The sequence below is a fragment of the Narcine bancroftii genome, chromosome 3 (assembly GCF_036971445.1).
Source record: "Narcine bancroftii isolate sNarBan1 chromosome 3, sNarBan1.hap1, whole genome shotgun sequence".
NCBI classification, from domain to species: Eukaryota; Metazoa; Chordata; class Chondrichthyes; order Torpediniformes; family Narcinidae; genus Narcine; species Narcine bancroftii.
The window spans coordinates 312,756,808-312,779,345 of record NC_091471.1 but is presented as its reverse complement, the minus strand read 5'-3'; positions in this window follow the sequence as shown (position 1 = coordinate 312,779,345).

Sequence of the window (22,538 nt, the reverse complement as noted above, 5' to 3'; positions counted from 1 at the left end):
GACTCTCACACATAACAATGTCACACTGTCAAACTCACTGTACACCAATGTTACACTCTGAGGCCCACTAACTAGACAGGTTGACACTGTGGAATTCACTTCCATAACAATGTTAAACTTTCTAACTCACTGACATTACAAGGTCAAATGGTGAGACTCACTCACACTGTGGAACACACTCACCTAAAAAAGTTGCACTGAGGAACTCACTAACATAACATTTCCAAAACTGAATTTAGCAAAATTACAAGGTTACACTGTGAAACTCACCCACATAACAAGTTTACACTGTGGGACTCACTAACATAAAGTTTACAATATGGGATGCCCTAAGTGCCCAAAATTATACTGTGGAACTCTCCAAAGTAACACGGTTACACTGTGGAACACACTCACCTAAACATGTTTCATTGAGGAACTAACTAACATAACATGTTCAATATCGAATTTAGCAAAATTACAAGGTAACACTGTGAAACTCACCCACATAACAAGTTTACACTGTGGGAATCTCACACATTACAATGTCACACAGTCAAACTCACTCTCTACCAATGTTACACTCTGAGGCTCACTAACTAGACAGGTTGACACTGTGGAATTCACTTCCATAGCAACATCACACTTTCAAACTCTCTCATATAACAAGGTCATACGGTGGGATTCACTCGCATAAAAAGGTCACACTGTGTAAATTACAGAACAAGTTGACACTGTGGGACACACTAACATATAGTTGAAAATATGGGTTTCACAAAGTAAACAAAATTATACTGTGCATCTCTCTCACATGACGTTTACACTGTGGAACTCACTCACCTAAAAAAGTTGCACTGAGGAACTCACGAACAAATAATAACGAATTTAGCAAAATTACAAGGTGACACAGTGAAACTCAGACAAATAACAAGTTTACATGGTGGGAATCACTCACATAATAAGGTCAAACTGTCTAAATTACTCACACAAGTTTACTCTGTGGGACACACTAACATATAGTTTGGAATATGGGTTACACTAAGTAAACAAAATTATACTGTGCAACTCTCTCATATGACAAATTTACACTGTGGAACTGACTCACATAACACGGTTACACTGTGGAACTCACTCACATAACAAATTTATACTGTCAATCGCCGGATGTGGATTTGTTTGCTGCCAAATGCCAGATGTGGAATGGTACTCCTGCCAGATACTAAATGTGGAGTGGTTGGCCTGCCAGTTGCCAGATTTGGACTGGTCTGCCAGTGAGATGCCGGATTTAGAATTGACTACCTGCCAGATGCTAGATGTGGAATGGTCTGCCAGTAAGATGCTGAATCTGGTATCATCTTCCTGCCATTTGCTGGACATGGACTGCTCTGCCTAACAGATGCCAGATGTGGAAATGTCCATCTGGAAGACGCTGGATGTGGAATGTTCCTCTGACACATTCCGGATTTGGAATGGTACATCTGCCCGATGGTCCTCATGTGAGAATGTGGATGTACAATATAATTCGTGCCAGATGCTAGATGTGGAATTGTTCACCTGCAAGATGTCGGAAGTATAATTGTCCACCTGCGAGTCGCCAGATGTGGAATGTTCCACCTGCCAGATGCCGGAGGTGGAATGGTCCTTCTGTGAGAATTCAGATGTGGAATGGACTTTGTACCAGATGCCGGAGGTGTAATGGTACAGCGGCGAGATGCCGGATGTAGAATGATCTTCTGGACGGATGCCGGATGTGGAATGAAATTCATGCCAGATGCCAGATGTGAAATGGTATGCTTGTCAGTTGCAGGATGTGGAATGGTCCTCTGCCAGATGCTGGATATGGAATGGTCTGCCTGGCTGATGCTGGAGTGGAATAGACCACCTGCCAGTTGCAGGATGGGGAATGGTTTGCTGCCAGATGCCAGATGTAGAATGGTTTATTTCTTCCCAGATGCAGGATGTGGAGTGGTCGGCCTGCCAGATGCCAGATGTGGCATTGTCCACCCACTTGATGCCAGATATTGACTAGTCTGCCTGATAGAGGCCAGATGTGGACTGGTCTGCCAGCGAGATGTCGCATTTAGAATTGACTACCTGCCAGATGCTGGATGTGGAATGGTCTGCCTGTAAGATGCTGAATCTGGTATCATATTCCTGCCATTTGCTGAAATTGGACTGCTCAGCCTAACAGATGATGGATGTGGAATTGTCCACCTGGAAGATGCTGGATGTGGAATGTTCCTCTGACACATTCCGGATGTGGAATGGTACATCTGCCAGATGCCGGAGGTGGATTGTTCCTCATGTGAGACTCTGGATGTACAATATAATTCGTGCCAGATGCCAGATGTGGAATTGTATGCTTGCCAGATCCCGGAGGTGGAATTGTCCACTTGCAAAAGCCCAAATGTGGAATGGTCTGCCAGCCAGATGCCAGATGTGGAATGGTCCACCTGCCAGATGCCGGAGGTGGAATGGTCCTTCTGTGAGGAATCCGGATGTGGAATGGACTTCATGACAGATGCTGGATGTGTAATGGTACAGCGGCGAGATGCCAGAGTAGAATGATCTTCTGGACAGATACCGGATGTGGAATGGAATTCGTGCCAGATGCCAGATGTGAAATGGTACAGCGGTGAATTTACAGTGTGGGACTAACTCACCTAAAAAGGTTCCACTGAGGAATTCACTAACATAACATTTTCAATATCGAATTTAGCGAAATACAAGTTAACACTGTGAAACTCACCCACATTACAAGTTTACATGGTGGGAATCTCACATATAACAAAGTCACACTGTCGAACACACTCCATACCAATGTTACACCCTGATACTCACTAAGTATAAAGGTTGACACTATGGAAATCACTTCGATAACAATGCCACACTTTCAAACTCACTAACATAACAAGTTTCCACTCTGGGAATCTCTCACATAATAAAGTGAATTTGTGGGACTCACATAATAAGGTCACACTGTGTAAATTACTCACGTAACAAATTTACACTGTGGGACTCACTAACATAAAGTTTACAATATGGGATTCCCTAAGTACCCAAAATTATACTGTGCATCTCTCTCACATGACGTTTACACTGTGGAACTGACTCACATAACACGGTTACACTGTGGAACTCACTCACCTAAAAAAGTTGCACTGAGGAACTCACGAAAAAACAATATCGAATTTAGCAAAATTACAAGGTTACACTATGAAACTCAGACACATAACCAGTTTACATGGTGGGAATCACTCACATAATAAGTTTACACTGTGCGACTAACACACATGATTTTACAATATGTGATTCCCCAAGTGAACAAAATTATACGGTGCAACTCTCTCACACGACAAGTTTACACTGTGGAAATGACTCACATAACACGGTTACACTGTGGAACTCACTTACATAACAAGGTTATACTGTGGAACTCATTCATATAACAAATTTATACTGTCAATCGCCGGATGTGGATTTGTTTGCTGCCAAATGCCAGATGTGGAATGGTACTCCTGCCAGACACTGAATGTGGAGTGGTTGGCCTGCCAGATGCCAGATTTGGACTGGTCTGCCAGTGAGATGCCGGATTTAGAATTGACTACCTGCCAGATGCCAGATGTGCAATGGTCTGCCAGTAAGATGCTGAATCTGGTATCATCTTCCTGCCATTTACTGGAAATGGACTGCTCAGCCTAACAGATGATGGATGTGGAATTGTCCATCTGGAAGATGCTGGATGTGGAATGTTCCTCTGACATATTCTGGATGTGGAATGGTACATCTGCCAGGTGGTCCTCATGTGAGAATGTGGATGTACAATATAATTCGTGTGAGATGCCAGATGTGGAATTGTCCACCTGCAAGTTGTTGGAGGTATAATTGTCCACATGCGAGACGCCAGATGTGGAATTGTATGCTTGCCAGATCCTGGAGGTGGAATTGTCCACCTGTAAAAGCCCAAATGTGGAATGGTCCACCTGCCAGATGCCAGATGTGGAATAGTCCACCTGCCAGATGCCGGAGGTGGAATGGTCCTTCTGTGAGAATCCGGATGTGGAATGGACTTTGTACCAGATGCCGGACGTGTAATGATACAGCGGCGAGATGCCAGAAGTAGAATGATCTTCTGCACAGATACCGGATGTGAAATGGAATTCGTGCCAGATGCCAGATGTGAAATGGTACAGCGGCGAGTTTACAGTGTGGGACTCACTCACACTGAGGAATTCACTAACATAACATTTTCAATGTCGAATTTAGCGAAATACAAGGTAACACTGTGAAACTCACCCACATAACAAGTTTACACGGTGGGAATCTCACATATAACAAGATCACACTGTCGAACACACTCCATACCAATGTTACACCCTGATACTCACTAAGTAGAAAGGTTGACACTATGGAAATCACTTCGATAACAATGTCACACTTTCAAACTCACTAACATAACAAGTTTACACTCTGGGAATCTCTCACATAATAAGGTGAATTTGTGGGACTCACATAATAAGGTCACACTGTGTAAATACTCACATAACAAATTTACACTGTGGGACTCACTAACATAAAGTTTACAACATGGGATTCCCTAAGTACCCAAAATTATACTGTGCAAATCTCTCAAATGACAAGTTTACACTGTGGAACTCACTCACCTGAAAAAGTTGCACTGAGGAACTCACTAACAACTTTTTCAATATCGAATTTAGCAAAATTACAAGGCAACACTGTGAAACTCACCCACATAACAAGTTTACACTGTGGGAATCTCACACATTACAATGTCACACAGTCAAACTCACTCTCTACCAATGTTACACTCTGAGGCCCACTAACTAGACAGGCTGACACTGTGGAATTCACTTCCATAACAACATCACACTTTCAAACTCTCTCATATAACAAGGTCAAACGGTGGGATTCACTCGCATAACAAGGTCACACTGTGTAAATTACAGAACAAGTTGACACTGTGGGACACACTAACATATAGTTGAAAATATGGGTTTCACAAAGTAAACAAAATTATACTGTGCATCTCTCTCACATGACGTTTACACTGTGGAACTCACTCACCTAAAAAAGTTGCACTGAGGAACTCACGAACAAATAATAACGAATTTAGCAAAATTACAAGGTGACACAGTGAAACTCAGACAAATAACAAGTTTACATGGTGGGAATCACTCACATAATAAGGTCAAACTGTCTAAATTACTCACACAACAAGTTTACTCTGTGGGACACACTAACATATAGTTTGGAATATGGGTTACACTAAGTAAACAAAATTATACTGTGCAACTCTCTCATATGACAAGTTTACACTGTGGAACTGACTCACATAACACGGTTACACTGTGGAACTCACTCACATAACAAATTTATACTGTCAATCGCCGGATGTGGATTTGTTTGCTGCCAAATGCCAGATGTGGAATGGTACTCCTGCCAGATACTAAATGTGGAGTGGTTGGCCTGCCAGTTGCCAGATTTGGACTGGTCTGCCAGTGAGATGCCGGATTTAGAATTGACTACCTGCCAGATGCTAGATGTGGAATGGTCTGCCAGTAAGATGCTGAATCTGGTATCATCTTCCTGCCATTTGCTGGACATGGACTGCTCTGCCTAACAGATGCCAGATGTGGAAATGTCCATCTGGAAGACGCTGGATGTGGAATGTTCCTCTGACACATTCCGGATTTGGAATGGTACATCTGCCCGATGGTCCTCATGTGAGAATGTGGATGTACAATATAATTCGTGCCAGATGCTAGATGTGGAATTGTTCACCTGCAAGATGTCGGAAGTATAATTGTCCACCTGCGAGTCGCCAGATGTGGAATGTTCCACCTGCCAGATGCCGGAGGTGGAATGGTCCTTCTGTGAGAATTCAGATGTGGAATGGACTTTGTACCAGATGCCGGAGGTGTAATGGTACAGCGGCGAGATGCCGGATGTAGAATGATCTTCTGGACGGATGCCGGATGTGGAATGAAATTCATGCCAGATGCCAGATGTGAAATGGTATGCTTGTCAGTTGCAGGATGTGGAATGGTCCTCTGCCAGATGCTGGATATGGAATGGTCTGCCTGGCTGATGCTGGAGTGGAATAGACCACCTGCCAGTTGCAGGATGGGGAATGGTTTGCTGCCAGATGCCAGATGTAGAATGGTTTATTTCTTCCCAGATGCAGGATGTGGAGTGGTCGGCCTGCCAGATGCCAGATGTGGCATTGTCCACCCACTTGATGCCAGATATTGACTAGTCTGCCTGATAGAGGCCAGATGTGGACTGGTCTGCCAGCGAGATGTCGCATTTAGAATTGACTACCTGCCAGATGCTGGATGTGGAATGGTCTGCCTGTAAGATGCTGAATCTGGTATCATATTCCTGCCATTTGCTGAAATTGGACTGCTCAGCCTAACAGATGATGGATGTGGAATTGTCCACCTGGAAGATGCTGGATGTGGAATGTTCCTCTGACACATTCCGGATGTGGAATGGTACATCTGCCAGATGCCGGAGGTGGATTGTTCCTCATGTGAGACTCTGGATGTACAATATAATTCGTGCCAGATGCCAGATGTGGAATTGTATGCTTGCCAGATCCCGGAGGTGGAATTGTCCACTTGCAAAAGCCCAAATGTGGAATGGTCTGCCAGCCAGATGCCAGATGTGGAATGGTCCACCTGCCAGATGCCGGAGGTGGAATGGTCCTTCTGTGAGGAATCCGGATGTGGAATGGACTTCATGACAGATGCTGGATGTGTAATGGTACAGCGGCGAGATGCCAGAGTAGAATGATCTTCTGGACAGATACCGGATGTGGAATGGAATTCGTGCCAGATGCCAGATGTGAAATGGTACAGCGGTGAATTTACAGTGTGGGACTAACTCACCTAAAAAGGTTCCACTGAGGAATTCACTAACATAACATTTTCAATATCGAATTTAGCGAAATACAAGTTAACACTGTGAAACTCACCCACATTACAAGTTTACATGGTGGGAATCTCACATATAACAAAGTCACACTGTCGAACACACTCCATACCAATGTTACACCCTGATACTCACTAAGTATAAAGGTTGACACTATGGAAATCACTTCGATAACAATGCCACACTTTCAAACTCACTAACATAACAAGTTTCCACTCTGGGAATCTCTCACATAATAAAGTGAATTTGTGGGACTCACTTAATAAGGTCACACTGTGTAAATTACTCACGTAACAAATTTACACTGTGGGACTCACTAACATAAAGTTTACAATATGGGATTCCCTAAGTACCCAAAATTATACTGTGCATCTCTCTCACATGACGTTTACACTGTGGAACTGACTCACATAACACGGTTACACTGTGGAACTCACTCACCTAAAAAAGTTGCACTGAGGAACTCACGAAAAAACAATATCGAATTTAGCAAAATTACAAGGTTACACTATGAAACTCAGACACATAACCAGTTTACATGGTGGGAATCACTCACATAATAAGTTTACACTGTGCGACTAACACACATGATTTTACAATATGTGATTCCCCAAGTGAACAAAATTATACGGTGCAACTCTCTCACACGACAAGTTTACACTGTGGAAATGACTCACATAACACGGTTACACTGTGGAACTCACTTACATAACAAGGTTATACTGTGGAACTCATTCATATAACAAATTTATACTGTCAATCGCCGGATGTGGATTTGTTTGCTGCCAAATGCCAGATGTGGAATGGTACTCCTGCCAGACACTGAATGTGGAGTGGTTGGCCTGCCAGATGCCAGATTTGGACTGGTCTGCCAGTGAGATGCCGGATTTAGAATTGACTACCTGCCAGATGCCAGATGTGCAATGGTCTGCCAGTAAGATGCTGAATCTGGTATCATCTTCCTGCCATTTACTGGAAATGGACTGCTCAGCCTAACAGATGATGGATGTGGAATTGTCCATCTGGAAGATGCTGGATGTGGAATGTTCCTCTGACATATTCTGGATGTGGAATGGTACATCTGCCAGGTGGTCCTCATGTGAGAATGTGGATGTACAATATAATTCGTGTGAGATGCCAGATGTGGAATTGTCCACCTGCAAGTTGTTGGAGGTATAATTGTCCACATGCGAGACGCCAGATGTGGAATTGTATGCTTGCCAGATCCTGGAGGTGGAATTGTCCACCTGTAAAAGCCCAAATGTGGAATGGTCCACCTGCCAGATGCCAGATGTGGAATAGTCCACCTGCCAGATGCCGGAGGTGGAATGGTCCTTCTGTGAGAATCCGGATGTGGAATGGACTTTGTACCAGATGCCGGACGTGTAATGATACAGCGGCGAGATGCCAGAAGTAGAATGATCTTCTGCACAGATACCGGATGTGAAATGGAATTCGTGCCAGATGCCAGATGTGAAATGGTACAGCGGCGAGTTTACAGTGTGGGACTCACTCACACTGAGGAATTCACTAACATAACATTTTCAATGTCGAATTTAGCGAAATACAAGGTAACACTGTGAAACTCACCCACATAACAAGTTTACACGGTGGGAATCTCACATATAACAAGATCACACTGTCGAACACACTCCATACCAATGTTACACCCTGATACTCACTAAGTAGAAAGGTTGACACTATGGAAATCACTTCGATAACAATGTCACACTTTCAAACTCACTAACATAACAAGTTTACACTCTGGGAATCTCTCACATAATAAGGTGAATTTGTGGGACTCACATAATAAGGTCACACTGTGTAAATACTCACATAACAAATTTACACTGTGGGACTCACTAACATAGAGTTTACAACATGGGATTCCCTAAGTACCCAAAATTATACTGTGCAAATCTCTCAAATGACAAGTTTACACTGTGGAACTCACTCACCTGAAAAAGTTGCACTGAGGAACTCACTAACAACTTTTTCAATATCGAATTTAGCAAAATTACAAGGCAACACTGTGAAACTCACCCACATAACAAGTTTACACTGTGGGAATCTCACACATTACAATGTCACACAGTCAAACTCACTCTCTACCAATGTTACACTCTGAGGCCCACTAACTAGACAGGCTGACACTGTGGAATTCACTTCCATAACAACATCACACTTTCAAACTCTCTCATATAACAAGGTCAAACGGTGGGATTCACTCGCATAACAAGGTCACACTGTGTAAATTACAGAACAAGTTGACACTGTGGGACACACTAACATATAGTTGAAAATATGGGTTTCACAAAGTAAACAAAATTATACTGTGCATCTCTCTCACATGACGTTTACACTGTGGAACTCACTCACCTAAAAAAGTTGCACTGAGGAACTCACGAACAAATAATATAGAATTTAGCAAAATTACAAGGTGACACAGTGAAACTCAGACAAATAACAAGTTTACATGGTGGGAATCACTCACATAATAAGGTCAAACTGTCTAAATTACTCACACAACAAGTTTACTCTGTGGGACACACTAACATATAGTTTGGAATATGGGTTACACTAAGTAAACAAAATTATACTGTGCAACTCTCTCATATGACAAGTTTACACTGTGGAACTGACTCACATAACACGGTTACACTGTGGAACTCACTCACATAACAAATTTATACTGTCAATCGCCAGATGTGGATTTGTTTGCTGCCAAATGCCAGATGTGGAATGGTACTCCTGCCAGATACTAAATGTGGAGTGGTTGGCCTGCCAGTTGCCAGAATTGGACTGGTCTGCCAGTGAGATGCCGGATTTAGAATTGACTACCTGCCAGATGCTTGATGTGGAATGGTCTGCCAGTAAGATGCTGAATCTGGTATCATCTTCCTGCCATTTGCTGGACATGGACTGCTCTGCCTAACAGATGCCAGATGTGGAAATGTCCATCTGGAAGATGCTGGATGTGGAATGTTCCTCTGACACATTCCGGATTTGGAATGGTACATCTGCCCGATGGTCCTCATGTGATAATGTGGATGTACAATATAATTCGTGCCAGATGCTAGATGTGGAATTGTTCACCTGCAAGATGTCGGAAGTATAATTGTCCACCTGCGAGTCGCCAGATGTGGAATGTTCCACCTGCCATATGCCGGAGGTGGAATGGTCCTTCTGTGAGAATTCGGATGTGGAATGGACTTTGTACCAGATGCCGGAGGTGTAATGGTACAGCGGCGAGATGCCGGATGTAGAATGATCTTCTGGACGGATTCCGGATGTGGAATGAAATTCATGCCAGATGCCAGATGTGAAATGGTATGCTTGTCAGTTGCAGGATGTGGAATGGTCCTCTGCCAGATGCTGGATATGGAATGGTCTGCCTGGCTGATGCTGGAGTGGAATAGACCACCTGCCAGTTGCAGGATGGGGAATGGTTTGCTGCCAGATGCCAGATGTAGAATGGTTTTTTTCTTCCCAGATGCAGGATGTGGAGTGGTCGGCCTGCCAGATGCCAGATGTGGCATTGTCCACCCACTTGATGCCAGATATTGACTAGTCTGCCTGATAGAGGCCAGATGTGGACTGGTCTGCCAGCGAGATGTCGCATTTAGAATTGACTACCTGCCAGATGCTGGATGTGGAATGGTCTGCCTGTAAGATGCTGAATCTGGTATCATATTCCTGCCATTTGCTGAAATTGGACTGCTCAGCCTAACAGATGATGGATGTTGAATTGTCCACCTGGAAGATGCTGGATGTGGAATGTTCCTCTGACACATTCCGGATGTGGAATGGTACATCTGCCAGATGCCGGAGGTGGATTGTTCCTCATGTGAGACTCTGGATGTACAATATAATTCGTGCCAGATGCCAGATGTGGAATTGTATGCTTGCCAGATCCCGGAGGTGGAATTGTCCACTTGCAAAAGCCCAAATGTGGAATGGTCTGCCAGCCAGATGCCAGATGTGGAATGGTCCACCTGCCAGATGCCGGAGGTGGAATGGTCCTTCTGTGAGGAATCCGGATGTGGAATGGACTTCATGACAGATGCTGGATGTGCAATGGTACAGCGGCGAGATGCCAGAGTAGAATGATCTTCTGGACAGATACCGGATGTGGAATGGAATTCGTGCCAGATGCCAGATGTGAAATGGTACAGCGGTGAATTTACAGTGTGGGACTAACTCACCTAAAAAGGTTCCACTGAGGAATTCACTAACATAACATTTTCAATATCGAATTTAGCGAAATACAAGTTAACACTGTGAAACTCACCCACATTACAAGTTTACATGGTGGGAATCTCACATATAACAAAGTCACACTGTCGAACACACTCCATACCAATGTTACACCCTGATACTCACTAAGTATAAAGGTTGACACTATGGAAATCACTTCGATAACAATGCCACACTTTCAAACTCACTAACATAACAAGTTTCCACTCTGGGAATCTCTCACATAATAAAGTGAATTTGTGGGACGCACATAATAAGGTCACACTGTGTAAATTACTCACGTAACAAATTTACACTGTGGGACTAACTAACATAAAGTTTACAATATGGGATTCCCTTAATACCCAAAATTATACTGTGCATCTCTCTCACATGACGTTTACACTGTGGAACTGACTCACATAACACGGTTACACTGTGGAACTCACTCACCTAAAAAAGTTGCACTGAGTAACTGACGAAAAAACAATATCGAATTTAGCAAAATTACAAGGTTACACTATGAAACTCAGACACATAACCAGTTTACATGGTGGGAATCACTCACATAATAAGTTTACACTGTGCGACTAACACACATGATTTTACAATATGTGATTCCCCAAGTGAACAAAATTATACGGTGCAACTCTCTCACACGACAAGTTTACACTGTGGAAATGACTCACATAACACGGTTACACTGTGGAACTCACTTACATAACAAGGTTATACTGTGGAACTCATTCATATAACAAATTTATACTGTCAATCGCCGGATGTGGATTTGTTTGCTGCCAAATGCCAGATGTGGAATGGTACTCCTGCCAGATACTGAATGTGGAGTGGTTGGCCTGCCAGATGCCAGATTTGGATTGGTCTGCCAGTGAGATGCCGGATTTAGAATTGACTACCTGCCAGATGCTAGATGTGGAATGGTCTGCCAGTAAGATGCTGAATCTGGTATCATCTTCCTGCCATTTGCTGGACATGGACTGCTCTGCCTAACAGATGCCAGATGTGGAAATGTCCATCTGGAAGACGCTGGATGTGGAATGTTCCTCTGACACATTCCGGATTTGGAATGGTACATCTGCCCGATGGTCCTCATGTGAGAATGTGGATGTACAATATAATTCGTGCCAGATGCTAGATGTGGAATTGTTCACCTGCAAGATGTCGGAGGTATAATTGTCCACCTGCGAGTCGCCAGATGTGGAATGTTCCACCTGCCAGATGCCGGAGGTGGAATGGTCCTTCTGTGAGAATTCGGATGTGGAATGGACTTTGTACCAGATGCCGGAGGTGTAATGGTACAGCGGCGAGATGCCGGATGTAGAATGATCTTCTGGACGGATGCCGGATGTGGAATGAAATTCATGCCAGATGCCATATGTGAAATGGTATGCTTGTCAGTTGCAGGATGTGGAATGGTCCTCTGCCAGATGCTGGATATGGAATGGTCTGCCTGGCTGATGCTGGTGGAATAGACAACCTGCCAGTTGCAGGATGGGGAATGGTTTGCTGCCTGATGCCTGACGTAGAATGGTTTTTTTCTTCCCAGATGCAGGATGTGGAGTGGTCGGCCTGCCAGATTCCAGATGTGGCATTGTCCACCCACTTGATGCCTGATATTGACTAGTCTGCCTGATAGACGCCAGATGTTGACTGGTCTGCCAGCGAGATGTCGCATTTAGAATTGACTACCTGCCAGATGCTGGATGTGGAATGGTCTGCCTGTAAGATGCTGAATCTGGTATCATCTTCCTGCCATTTGCTGGAATTGGACTGCTCAGCCTAACAGATGATGGATGTGGAATTGTCCACCTGGAAGATGCTGGATGTGGAATGTTCCTCTGACACATTCCGGATGTGGAATGGTACATCTGCCAGATGCCGGAGGTGGAATGTTCCTCATGTGAGACTCTGGATGTACAATATAATTCGTGCCAGATGCCAGATGTGGAATTGTATGCTTGCCAGATCCCGGAGGTGGAATTGTCCACTTGCAAAAGCCCAAATGTGGAATGGTCTGCCAGCCAGATGCCAGATGTGGAATGGTCCACCTGCCAGATGCCAGAGGTGGAATGGTCCTTCTGTGAGGAATCGGATGTGGAATGGACTTCATGACAGATGCTGGATGTGTAATGGTACAGCGGCGAGATGCCAGAGTAGAATGATCTTCTGGACAGATACCGGATGTGGAATGGAATTCGTGCCAGATGCCAGATGTGAAATGGTACAGCGGTGAATTTAAAGTGTGGGACTCACTCACCTAAAAAGGTTGCACTGAGGAACTCATTAACATCACATTTTCAATATCGAATTTTGCAAAATTACACGGTTAGACTGTGAAAATCAGACAAATAAAAAGTTTACATGGTGGGAATCACTCACATAACAAGGTCACACTGTGTAATTCACTCACATCACACGGTTACACGGTGGAACTCACTCACATAACAAGGTTATACTGTGGAACTCACTCACCTAAAAAGGTTACACTGAGGAACTCATTAACATCACATTTTCAATATCGAATTTTGCAAAATTACAAGGTTAGACTGTGAAACTCATACACATAACAAGTTTACATGGTGGGAATCACTCACAATAAGGTCACACTGTGTAAATGATTCACAAATCAAGTTAACACTGTGGGACTCACTTACATGAAGTTTACAATATGCGATTCCCTAAGTGAACAAAATTGGACTGTGAAACTCTCTCACATGACAAGTTTACACTGTGGAACTGACTCACATAACATGGTTACACTGTGGGAATCTCTCACCTAAAAAGGTTACACTGAGGAACTGACTAACATCACATTTTCAATATCGAATTCAGCAAAATTAAAAGGTAACACTGTGAAACTCAGACACATAACAAGTTTACACGGTGGGACTCTCACACATAACAATGTCACACTGTCAAACTCACTGTACACCAATGTTACACTCTGAGGCCCACTAACTAGACAGGTTGACACTGTGGAATTCACTTCCATAACAATGTTAAACTTTCTAACTCACTGACATTACAAGGTCAAATGGTGAGACTCACTCACACTGTGGAACACACTCACCTAAAAAAGTTGCACTGAGGAACTCACTAACATAACATTTCCAAAACTGAATTTAGCAAAATTACAAGGTTACACTGTGAAACTCACCCACATAACAAGTTTACACTGTGGGACTCACTAACATAAAGTTTACAATATGGGATGCCCTAAGTGCCCAAAATTATACTGTGGAACTCTCCAAAGTAACACGGTTACACTGTGGAACACACTCACCTAAACATGTTTCATTGAGGAACTAACTAACATAACATGTTCAATATCGAATTTAGCAAAATTACAAGGTAACACTGTGAAACTCACCCACATAACAAGTTTACACTGTGGGAATCTCACACATTACAATGTCACACAGTCAAACTCACTCTCTACCAATGTTACACTCTGAGGCCCACTAACTAGACAGGTTGACACTGTGGAATTCACTTCCATAACAACATCACACTTTCAAACTCTCTCATATAACAAGGTCAAACGGTGGGATTCACTCGCATAACAAGGTCACACTGTGTAAATTACAGAACAAGTTGACACTGTGGGACACACTAACATATAGTTGAAAATATGGGTTTCACAAAGTAAACAAAATTATACTGTGCATCTCTCTCACATGACGTTTACACTGTGGAACTCACTCACCTAAAAAAGTTGCACTGAGGAACTCACGAACAAATAATATCGAATTTAGCAAAATTACAAGGTGACACAGTGAAACTCAGACAAATAACAAGTTTACATGGTGGGAATCACTCACATAATAAGGTCAAACTGTCTAAATTACTCACACAACAAGTTTACTCTGTGGGACACACTAACATATAGTTTGGAATATGGGTTACACTAAGTAAACAAAATTATACTGTGCAACTCTCTCATATGACAAGTTTACACTGTGGAACTGACTCACATAACAAATTTATACTGTCAATCGCCGGATGTGGATTTGTTTGCTGCCAAATGCCAGATGTGGAATGGTACTCCTGCCAGATACTGAATGTGGAGTGGTAGGCCTGCCAGTTGCCAGATTTGGACTGGTCTGCCAGTGAGATGCCGGATTTAGAATTGACTACCTGCCAGATGCTAGATGTGGAATGGTCTGCCAGTAAGATGCTGAATCTGGTATCATCTTCCTGCCATTTGCTGGACATGGACTGCTCTGCCTAACAGATGCCAGATGTGGAAATGTCCATCTGGAAGACGCTGGATGTGGAATGTTCCTCTGACACATTCCGGATTTGGAATGGTACATCTGCCCGATGGTCCTCATGTGAGAATGTGGATGTACAATATAATTCGTGCCAGATGCTAGATGTGGAATTGTTCACCTGCAAGATGTCGGAGGTATAATTGTCCACCTGCGAGTCGCCAGATGTGGAATGTTCCACCTGCCAGATGCCGGAGGTGGAATGGTCCTTCTGTGAGAATTCGGATGTGGAATGGACTTTGTACCAGATGCCGGAGGTGTAATGGTACAGCGGCGAGATGCCGGATGTAGAATGATCTTCTGGACGGATGCCGGATGTGGAATGAAATTCATGCCAGATGCCAGATGTGAAATGGTATGCTTGTCAGTTGCAGGATGAGGAATGGTCCTCTACCAGATGCTGGATATGGAATGGACTGCCTGGCTGATGCTGGAGTGGAATAGACCACCTGCCAGTTGCAGGATGGGGAATGGTTTGCTGCCAGATGCCAGATGTAGAATGGTTTTTTTCTTCCCAGATGCAGGATGTGGAGTGGTCGGCCTGCCAGATGCCAGATGTGGCATTGTCCACCCACTTGATGCCAGATATTGACTAGTCTGCCTGATAGAGGCCAGATGTGGACTGGTCTGCCAGCGAGATGTCGCATTTAGAATTGACTACCTGCCAGATGCTGGATGTGGAATTGTATGCTTGCCAGATCCCGGAGGTGGAATTGTCCACTTGCAAAAGCCCAAATGTGGAATGGTCTGCCAGCCAGATGCCAGATGTGGAATGGTCCACCTGCCAGATGCCGGAGGTGGAATGGTCCTTCTGTGAGGAATCCAGATGTGGAATGGACTTCATGACAGATGCTGGATGTGTAATGGTACAGCGGCGAGATGCCAGAGTAGAATGATCTTCTGGACAGATACCGGATGTGGAATGGAATTCGTGCCAGATGCCAGATGTGAAATGGTACAGCGGTGAATTTAAAGTGTGGGACTCACTCACCTAAAAAGGTTGCACTGAGGAACTCATTAACATCACATTTTCAATATCGAATTTTGCAAAATTACAAGGTTAGACTGTGAAACTCAGACACATAACCAGTTTACATGGTGGGAATCACTCACATAATAAGGTCACACTGTCTAAATTACTCACACAACAAGTTTATTCTGTGGGACACACTAACATATAGTTTGGAATATGGGTTACACTAAGTAAACAAAATTGTACTGTGAATCTCTCTCACATGACGTTTACACTGTGGAACTGACTCACATAACACGGTTACACTGTGGAACTCACTCACCTAAAAAAGTTGCACTGAGGAACTCACGAAAAAACAATATCGAATTTAGCAAAATTACAAGGTTACACTATGAAACTCAGACACATAACCAGTTTACATGGTGGGAATCACTCACATAATAAGTTTACACTGTGCGACTAACACACATGATTTTACAATATGTGATTCCCCAAGTGAACAAAATTATACGGTGCAACTCTCTCACACGACAAGTTTACACTGTGGAAATGACTCACATAACACGGTTACACTGTGGAACTCACTTACATAACAAGGTTATACTGTGGAACTCACACACATAACAAATTTATACTGTCAATCGCCGGATGTGGATTTGTTTGCTGCCAAATGCCAGATGTGGAATGGTACTCCTGCCAGATACTGAATGTGGAGTGGTTGGCCTGCCAGATGCCAGATTTGGACTGGTCTGCCAGTGAGATGCCGGATTTAGAATTGACTACCTGCCAGATGCCAGATGTGCAATGGTCTGCCAGTAAGATGCTGAATCTGGTATCATCTTCCTGCCATTTACTGGACATGGACTGCTCAGCCTAACAGATGATGGATGTGGAATTGTCCATCTGGAAGATGCTGGATGTGGAATGTTCCTCTGACATATTCCGGATGTGGAATGGTACATCTGCCAGGTGGTCCTCATGTGAGAATGTGGATGTACAATATAATTCGTGTGAGATGCCAGATGTGGAATTGTCCACCTGCAAGTTGTTGGAGGTATAATTGTCCACATGCGAGACGCCAGATGTGGAATTGTATGCTTGCCAGATCCTGGAGGTGGAATTGTCCACCTGTAAAAGCCCAAATGTGGAATGGTCCACCTGCCAGATGCCAGATGTGGAATAGTCCACCTGCCAGATGCCGGAGGTGGAATGGTCCTTCTGTGAGAATCCGGATGTGGAATGGACTTTGTACCAGATGCCGGACGTGTAATGATACAGCGGCGAGATGCCAGAAGTAGAATGATCTTCTGCACAGATACCGGATGTGAAATGGAATTCGTGCCAGATGCCAGATGTGAAATGGTACAGCGGAGAGTTTACAGTGTGGGACTCACTCACACTGAGGAATTCACTAACATAACATTTTCAATGTCGAATTTAGCGAAATACAAGGTAACACTGTGAAACTCACCCACATAACAAGTTTACACGGTGGGAATCTCACATATAACAAGATCACACTGTCGAACACACTCCATACCAATGTTACACCCTGATACTCACTAAGTAGAAAGGTTGACACTATGGAAATCACTTCGATAACAATGTCACACTTTCAAACTCACTAACATAACAAGTTTACACTCTGGGAATCTCTCACATAATAAGGTGAATTTGTGGGACTCACATAATAAGGTCACACTGTGTAAATACTCACATAACAAATTTACACTGTGGGACTCACTAACATAGAGTTTACAACATGGGATTCCCTAAGTACCCAAAATTATACTGTGCAAATCTCTCAAATGACAAGTTTACACTGTGGAACTCACTCACCTGAAAAAGTTGCACTGAGGAACTCACTAACAACTTTTTCAATATCGAATTTAGCAAAATTACAAGGCAACACTGTGAAACTCACCCACATAAAAAGTTTACACTGTGGGAATCTCACACATAACAATGTCACACAGTCAAACTCACTCTCTACCAATGTTACACTCTGAGGCTCATTAACTAGACAGGTTGACACTGTGGAATTCACTTCCATAACAACGTCACACTTTCAAACTCACTCACATAACAAGGTCAAACGGTGGGACTCACTCACAAAACAAGGTCACACTGTGTAAATTACATACTGTGGGACACACTAATATATAGTTTAGAATATGGGTTTCACAAAGTAAACAAAATTATACTGTGCATCTCTCTCACATGACGTTTACACTGTGGAACTCACTCACATAAAAAATTTGCACTGAGGAACTCACTAACATCACATTTTCAATATCGAATTTAGCAAAATTACAAGGTTACACTGTGAAACTCAGATACATAACAAGTTTACATGGTGGGAATCACACACATAATAAGGTCACACTGTCTAAATTACTCACAGAACAAGTTTACTCTGTGGGACACACTAACGTATAGTTTGGAATATGGGTTACACTAAGTAAACAAAATTATACTGTGCAACTCTCTCATATGACAAGTTTACACCGTGGAACTGACTCACATAACACGGTTACACTGTGGAACTCACTCACATAACAAATTTATACTGTCAATCGCCGGATGTGGATTTGTTTGCTGCCAAATGCCAGATGTGGAATGGTACTCCTGCCAGATACTGAATGTGGAGTGGTTGGCCTGCCAGATGCCAGATTTGGACTGGTCTGCCAGTGAGATGCCGGATTTAGAATTGACTACCTGCCAGATGCTAGATGTGGAATGGTCTGCCAGTAAGATGCTGAATCTGGTATCATCTTCCTGCCATTTGCTGGACATGGACTGCTCTGCCTAACAGATGGCAGATGTGGAATGGTATGCTTGTCAGTTGCAGGATGTGGAATGGTCGTCTGCCAGATGCTGGGTATGGAATGGCCCGCCTGGCTGATGCTGGTGGAATTGACCACCTGCCAGTTGCAGGATGAGGAATGGTTTGCTGCCAGATGCCAGATGTGGAATGGTTATTATTTCCCAGATGCAGGATATGGAGTGGTCGGCCTGCCAGATGCCAGATGTGGCATTGTCCACGCACTTGATACCAGATATTGACTAGTCTGCCTGACAGATGCCAGATGTGGACTGGTCTGCCAGCGAGATGCCGCATTTAGAATTGACTACCTGCCAGATGCTGGATGTGGAATGGTCTGCCTGTAAGATGCTGAATCTGGTATCATCTTCCTGCCATTTGCTGGAATTGGACTGCTCAGCCTAACAGATGTTGGATGTGGAATTGTCCACCTGGATGATGCTGGATGTGGAATGTTCCTCTGACACATTCCAGATGTGGAATGGTACATCTGCCAGATGCCGGAGGTGGAATGTTCCTCTTGTGAGAATCTGGATGTACAATATAATACGTGTAGATGCCAGATGTGGAAGTGTATGCTTGCCAGATCCCGGAGGTGTAATTATCCACCTGCAAAAGCCCAAATGTGGAATGGTCTGCCTGCCAGATGCCAGATGTGGAATGGTCCTCCTGCTAGATGCTGGAGGTGTAATTGTCGACCTGCAAAATGCCAGATGTGGAATGGTCCCACTGCAAGACATCAGATGTGGAATGGTCCACCTGCTCGATGCCAGAGGTGGAATAGTCCTTCTGTGAGAATCCATATGTGGAATGGACTTCATGCCAGATGTGAAGTGGTACAGCGGCGAGATGCCAGATGTAGAATGATATTCTGGACAGATGCCGGATGTGGAATGGAATTCCTGCCAGATGCCAGATGTGAAATGGTATGCTTGTCAGTTGCAGGATGTGGAATGATCCTCTGCCAGGTGCTGTATATGGAATGGTCTGCCTGGCTGATGCTGGAGTGGAATACACCACCTGCCAGTTGCTGGATGGGGAATGGTTTGCTGCCAGATGCCAGATGTGGATTGTTTTTTTTTTCCCAGATGCTGGATGTGGAGTGGCCGGCCTGCCAGATGCCAGATGTGGTATTGTCCACCCACTTGATGCCAGATATTGACTAGTCTGCCAGTCAGATGTCAAATGTCGTATTAGATTCCTGCCATTTGCTGGATATGAAAATGTCCACCTAAAAGATGGCAGATATGGAATGGTCCCCATGTAAAATACCAGACGTGGAATTGTCCACCTGCAATTGCCGGAGGTGTATTGTCCACCTGCAAAATGCCAAATGTGGAATGGTCCCTCTGCTTGATGCCAGATGTGGAATGGTCCACCTGCCAGATGCCGGAGGTGGAATGATCCTTCTGTGAGAATCCGGATGTTGAATGGACTTTGTGCCAGATGCCAGATGTGTAATGGTACAGCGGCAAGATGCTGGATGTAGAATGATCTTCTGGACAGATGCCGGATGTGGAATGGAATTCGTACCAGATGCAGATATGAAATGGTATGCTTGTCAGTTGCAGGATGTGGAATGATCCTATGCCAGATGCTGGATATGGAATGGTCTGCCTGGCTGATGCTGGAGTGGAATAGACCACCTGCCAGTTGCCAGATGGGGAATGGTTTGCTGCCAGATACCAGATGTGGAATGGTTTTTTTTTCCCAGATGCTGGATGTGGAGTGGTCAGCCTTCCAGATGCCAAATGTGGTATTGTCCACCCATTTGATGCCAGATATTGACTAGTCTGCCTGACAGATGCCAGATGTGGAATGGTCTGACAGTCAGATGTCAAATGTCGTATCAGCTTCCTGCCATTTGCTGGATATGGAAATGTCCACCTAACAAATGGCAGATATGGAATGGTGCCCCTGTAAAATACCAGATGTGGAATGGTCCACCTGCCAGTTGCTGGATGAGTAATGGTTCACTGGCCAGATGCCAGATGTAGAATGAACTTCTGGACATATCCCGAATGTGGAATGAAATTCGTGCCAGATGCCAGAAGTTAAATGGACTTCATGTCAGATGTTTGATATGGAATGGTCCACCTGACAGTTGCCAGAAGTGAAATGGTTTTCTGCCAGATTTGGAATGGTAGTCCTGTCAGATGTTGGATGTGCAGTGGTCAGCCTGCCTGATGCCAGATTTGGTCTGGTCCGATTGACAGATGCCAGATGGGGTATGGTAAACTTGCTAGATGCCGGATGTGGAATGGTCCTCCTTCCAGATGCCGGATGCGGAATGGTCCACCTGCAAGATACAGGATGTGGAATGGTCCACCAATTAGATGCCGGATGTGGAATGGTCCCCCTGCCAGATGGCAGATGTGGATTGGTAATCCTTTCAGGTGCAAGATGTCGATTGCTCCACCTGCCAGATGCTGCATGTGGAATTGTCCACCTCCCAGATGCTGGATGTGGAATGGTATGCCAACCATATGCTGGATGTGGATGGTCCTCATGCCAGATGCCAGCTGTGTAGTGGTCTTCAGGTAGTGGCCAGATGTGGAATGTTCCGCCTGTCAGATTCATGATGTGGAATGGTCTTTCTGGCAAATGCCAGATGTAAAATGGTCCGTCTGCAAGATGCCGCATGTGTTATTAGCTTCAAGACATTTTCCGAATGTGGAATGGTCCACCTGCCGGATTCTGGACGTCGAATGGTCCGCCTGCCAGATGCCAGATCTGGAATGTTCCGCCTGTCAGATTCTTGATGTGGAATGGCCTTCCTGGAAAATGCCTGATGTGGAATGGTCCATCTGTCATATTCCAGATGTGGAATAGTCCACCTGCCAGAAGCCAGAAGTGGAATGGTCTTCCTGCCAGTTGCTGGATCTGGAATGGTTCTTCTTCCAGATGTTGGATTTCCAATGGTCCACCTGCCAGATGCCGGATGTAGAATGGTCTTCCTGCCAGATGCAATGATTCCAATTTAACAGTTGGGAGATGGTTTAACAGTGATGTACTGGAGACTGAAGCAGATATTATGATACCAGGTACACAGTGTTGAGAGGGTTTAACAGTGATGTACAATAAACTGTGCCAAATACAGTAACACGGGTCTCATAGTGGGGAGAAAGGTTAACGGTGATGTTCAGTAGAGTTAGATAGATCCTGTGACAAATGTTTCACAGTGGTGAGAAGTTTTAATAGTGACGTACGATAAACTTTGGTGGATATGGTGACTTCGAGTTTAAAGTGGAGAGATGGTTCAATGGTGATATACGATAGACTC